Source organism: Bombus huntii, chromosome 10 (assembly GCF_024542735.1).
Source record: "Bombus huntii isolate Logan2020A chromosome 10, iyBomHunt1.1, whole genome shotgun sequence".
Taxonomy (NCBI): domain Eukaryota; kingdom Metazoa; phylum Arthropoda; class Insecta; order Hymenoptera; family Apidae; genus Bombus; species Bombus huntii.
Window position 1 is genome coordinate 9,716,776 of NC_066247.1, and position 6,034 is coordinate 9,722,809.

Genomic DNA, 6,034 nt, shown 5'->3' on the forward strand with positions numbered 1-6,034 from the left:
AATTAGACGCCTCAGGAAAACAGAAATGGAGGATAGTTATCGATTTCAGGAAACTAAATGAACTCACAGAACAAGACGCTTACCCTTTACCTGATATAGACGACATTTTAACACAACTAGGAAACGCAAAATTCTTTTCGGCGCTTGATTTATCCTCAGGATTCCATCAAATTCCAATGAACGAGAAATCTAAAAAATATACCGCTTTTTCGACACCGCAAGGGCATTTTCATTTCAATCGAATGCCATTCGGACTTAAAAACGCACCCGCTACCTTTCAAAGATTAATGGACAGAGCCTTAGCTGGACTTGTAGGAAAATACTGCTTTGTTTATTTGGATGACATAGTGATATTCGGAAAAACGATTCAAGAACATAACGAAAACCTCGCGATAGTATTTCAGAGACTCAGAGAATTAGGACTTAAATTGCAACCGGACAAATGTGAATTCGTAAAACCGGAATTAGAATACTTAGGCCATGTAGTTTCATCCGAAGGAGTCAAACCAAACCCCAAGAAATTAGACGCTGTAAAAAACTTTCGATTACCCCGCAATGCCACGGACGTGAAATCATTCTTAGGTTTAGCAGGTTATTATCGCAAATTTATTCGAAACTTTTCCAAAATCGCGAAAAGCCTTACAGACTTAACAAAAAAGGACACACCATTCCATTGGACTGACAAACACCAGATTAGCTTTGATACTTTAAAAGACAAACTCTGTAATTTCCCAATATTAGCTTATCCTGACTTTAACAAAACCTTTACCTTAACTACCGACGCAAGTAACGAAGGACTAGGAGCAATACTGTCGCAAGACGGTCATCCTTGTTGTTACATTTCAAGAACACTGAATCCACCCGAACGAAACTATACCACGACAGAAAAGGAACTCTTAGCCATCGTATGGGCCGTGAAAAGATTAAGACAATATTTGTTAGGACGACGCTTCATTATTCGAACCGACCACCAAGCTCTTAAGTGGCTACACAATTGCAAAGACCCTTCTAGCAGACTGATTCGTTGGAGACTTAGACTCGAAGAATATGACTATGAAATCGAATATACAAAGGGTAAAGATAACACAGCTGCAGACGCTTTATCTAGAGTTCACGCACTAACTCGCGACGAAGTAGTTAACCTCGACCTAGTAATTGATCACACTAATTCATTCAACGCATGGAAAGACAACAACGAGAATCCGAAACTCTTAGAAATTAAACCAAATGACCAAACATTTTACCAATTAACTCGAAACGACTTAGGAGAATACGACGAGACACTTTGGATCAGAAGACTTTACAAAATTCTTAAAGATACAACAAAAATCGGCATAGGAAATAACGACTTCACTGAATTAGAGAAAACACAGATTAAACTCATGCTAATATATTTTAACGACACGTACAAGAAAATTACTTATGCACCTAATCCCATCTTAAAACTAGACGAAAACGAAATAATACAAGCAATAAAGGAAAACCATAACGACACCGTAGGACATTTAGGGATACAGAAAACGTATCAACGGATCAAGGATAAATTCAAAATTTCCGGACTTTTAGAAAGAGTAGAAAACTTTGTGAAAACATGCGACACATGTCAAAAGGAGAAACTAACACGTATCAGACCCAAAGAATCCCCACAAATCTCAGACACGCCACTTAACCCTAACGACAAAATCGCTATGGACATCATAGGACCGATGACGAAAACCAAACGCGGAAACCAATACATACTTTCAATACACGATGAACTTACGAAATATCTGATACTAGTTCCCCTTAAAACGCAACGAACTGAATCCATAATTAACGCGCTTATTGAACACTATATTTACATATTTTCGGCACCAAAAACGATCCTAACAGATCAGGGACAAAATTTTGTTAGTGATTTAATGACGAAATTTGAAGAAGCTTTTAAAATCAAACACATCAAAACAACTTCATTTCACCCACAAAGTAACGGATCCCTCGAAAGAACGCATGCCTCAGTTAAAGATTTAATTCGTACTGCATTACACGACAATGACAAAGAATGGGATGAAGTACTTAATTTCATTTGTTTAGGGTACAACACCGCGAAACATGAAGGAACAGGATTCTCTCCCTTTGAATTGACCTTTGGGCGAAAAGCTAACTTACCTTCCGCAATATCCAAATTTCCCACACTTACCTATGATGATATGTACTCACTTTGGCAAAAACAGTTGAATAAATATTGGGAAACAGCTCACAAAACACTTATTCAGAATAAGCAACGATACAAGCGAGACCAAGAAAGAAAGATTGTTAAAACTCAGACTGTGTTTAGGAAAGGAGACTTTGTTTTAATTCACAACGACCATAAAAGAGATAAGTTGGACATTGAATGGTTAGGACCCTACAGAATTAACGATGTGAAAACTCCTTATTACATTATTTCTATCGACAATGCTAAGAAAAAGATACATGGTAACCGATTGAAAGCGTACTTTTTTCAGGATAATGCTGACCCTAGCACTAGTAACAATACCCTTAATTAGTTGCCTTAAATTCACGGGATAGGAATTACGCTTTGTAAACAAACCCAACCAATTCACGATCGAAAACTACAACATGATTACGCCTCTGAAATTATTAGCTTCTCGAACACTAACAAATATTGTAAAATTGCTATATTTAAGATTAACGAAATAACTTTTGTACCATAACATGCAGAAAATCAATTCATAGCGATTCCTGAAAAAAAAGCATAAACATATCCTTTGATCTACATTTAAATAATTCCATTCTACTACGATCTTAGAGGACCAAGATCAATCTAACCAGGGGGGTATGTCACGACCGGCATACTTCAAATCCGACGGACTGACGATAGAGATAAAGATGTGGCGGCACTCGGCGACAATGTATATCGCTGAAGTGCCTAATGAACCATCAACATCCCAACGGTCCTTCCACCGAAGGTTCTAGAAGAAAGAGCACGTGGCAACGATCGCGGACGCCTAGCAAATGCATGGACGGTGGGGATGTTGAGGGATGACAAAAGAAAGTAATCGGATCCGATCGAAAGTAAAATCATAAGAGTCAGTCTTAGAAAGTCACGCCTAGAGTTCGGAAGTAAATTGTAAAGTGTATTGATGTTAGAAAAAAAATAAAGTTTTCTTTTTTTATTTTTTACCTCAAATTCCTTTTTTTATTTTGTTATTTTACGTGACAACACCGTCGTCATGAAACAAAAATTTGTTAGATGAACCGGTTTTTTTGCGTGAAGAGGGAAAAATGCTATTACGCGTACCCAGAGAGATCCGCGTCTCTGGGTTATGTAGGACTCGGCAGGTGACATCGCCATACGCCCTAAAAACCCCTCGATCCTTTATTTGATTAGACACGGACAACCCCGGCATAGCCGATCAGCATTCATCAGGGTTGTCATTAACCGCGTCTCCGAATATTTAACGTTGCATGCTGGTACCGCTCCTCCTGTTCGCTGACCCCATAGCCATTTCCATTTCTCTTCTGTAATTTATTATCGATTTGCAGAACGCTTTGAGCTTTGTCCAGTATTCGTTCTTGGTAACCACGGTGTCCACCAAGTTGACCACACTTATCCTGAGACCCAGGAAATTCTCGAGTTCGATCGTTATGTTCATTAGGTCCATTTAGGACACACGAACAGGACGTGTTCTGCATCGTCGTTCGGGTCACCACAATCCCTACACTTAGTGTCGACCCCCTTACCGATCCTCTTCCTGTAGCTGTTGAAGATACCATGCCCCATTAACATTTGCATCGTAAAGTAATCGATATCTCTACTTTTCTTGGCGAATATAGACGCATTACCTATCAACTTCCTAGTAAAGTTGTCCTCTTTGTAATTGCCCTATTCCGCTTGTTACTCCATTAGGGCTTTCTTCCTTATGTCATCCAGTTCTTCTTTTAACATGATGTATCTATCGATCACTTCACCTTCAGCAGCTAAGCTCTTATAAATCTTCATTCTCTCGTATGATTCTTTCAACATCCTAGCTTTAATGTTTATCGGTAAGTTGCCGGTCAGTACACAAAACACCGCATGAGATACAGTGCGGTAGGCTGTAAATGTAATGCACAGGGCAGTACGTTGGGTCCTTTTTATAATCTTCCTGTTCTTCTCATAGTTCATTGCATCAGCCCACACAGGCGCACCATATGTCACGATGGGTTCCCAAACATTGTAATAGAGCCTGCGCGCCAAGCCAGGCGGACCATTGATATTCGGCAGAATTCTTAGGAAACTAAAGTCCTTCAAACAGACAAACAGTCTTTGTCCCAACTACGGGAAGATAGGGGGAACCTATTGTTACGCCATGCGGCTTACCATAGGTCATATTCTTAACTGTCGATCGCGCCACTATAATGTTGCAGACGGATCGTCGCGTCTGCCCGGCAAACAAACATTGTAGTGGCAAGCGCGTGGTTCATTAAGCAGGGCGACTTCTAGAAACGTCGACTCGTGGCCGTTATTTTACCTCGCGTAAAAGAATGTGGCGTGATCCGAACGTAGTGGGGGTCGCCTTCCAGAAAAAACAAAAAAAAAAAAAATTGAAAGGCGTTCAGAACTTTTCGAGAAGTCAAACCGTCAACACATCTGATACGTCGCGCATTACTTATCAATCAAAACGCAGTTACATTTTTTTTGTTCCTTTTATATCTTTCTAGTTAATAAGTTGTTGAAATAAACATTAATTTATTTGTGTTAATTCTGTGGAATTTCATTGAACTACCCTTATTATCATAATCGAAATAAGGGGATCGATCAGTTCGTGGCGTCGATTATTTAATCGTAACGGGAACTTACAACTCTCGTTGATGTGCTATCTCGCGATCGCGTCTCTCCGCGAACGGTCGAAACGCCTATTTTTTAACGAACGACGTCTCCCACTAGAGACTTTCTCTCGAGAGCGGCTAGCATCCTTTTCTAACCACCGATATACAAATTGACCAATTAGCAGCAATGCCAATTTCCCTTACTTTCTGAACGAAGGTTGTCCTCGACGAATCCGATTTTTCCTCTGCAATATTTTTAAAGCTACACATTTCGAATTTTCCAATTATGCCGAAACAATTGCGTGAACCACTCTATATATTCCATACAATAAACTATTTTTTGCGTTTTAAAGTAGTTGAATATTTTATTAAAATACTCTGAGCAATTCTCAGGTTTCTGTGAAAACAAGATAACCCAAATGTAGTTGTGTTTCCTTCAGAATTATGCAGATTTTATTTGAAATATGTGAGGTGTAAGTGACCCCGACGTGATCGAGCTAATGAGATTTCAATGATCGTGATTCCGGGCGCGCTAACGATATGTCAAACAAGAATAAAACAGTTACGACCAGTGAAGTAGTCCGCGTGCCTTTGACGATGCCCTAGAAGATAGTGCTATGGTTCTCCTTACTAGAGAGATAGCTCGCGGCGGCGAGCATCGCGGGCGATGAAGAAAAATCTACCGCCCTCCAAGGGTGTCTAGAACCTGAGTACATAGAGCGAATCGAGGACATAGCGTTGAATACCCCGGCCACCACAATATGATAAACTCAAGGACGAAACACTTCTCTCTCCTTTTCCTTTATTTGTCGGCTCTACATCCATCCCCCTTGCTTACTCAAGTTGTTGTTTGTCTATATAAGATTCAGCAGCTATGGAACCACATATGGGCAAGATGGATTGACAGAAAGGAAGCGGAGGATTTTCGCGACGGAGGATGTAATTGAAGGATGAGCGTTGTAATGAATTGGTTTTGGTTTGTAAATATATTTTTTATGTTCTTGCAGCACTTCTTCTTTGCATTCTCAAGTCCCTTGGACGGCCTTTAGGAGAGAACAAAGACACAAATGATAATTGTAGCTGCTGGCTGTAGATGTCGCTGCTAGGGTACTGCTGTATTTTCTTTTCATTTAAGAATCGTGGAAGAAAAATCGGACTACGGTCGCTGGGATTTAAGAACCCAGATCCCGAACGTTCGTAACTCGAGGCGCTAACCACTGCGCTGCCGTTGTCTGGTATT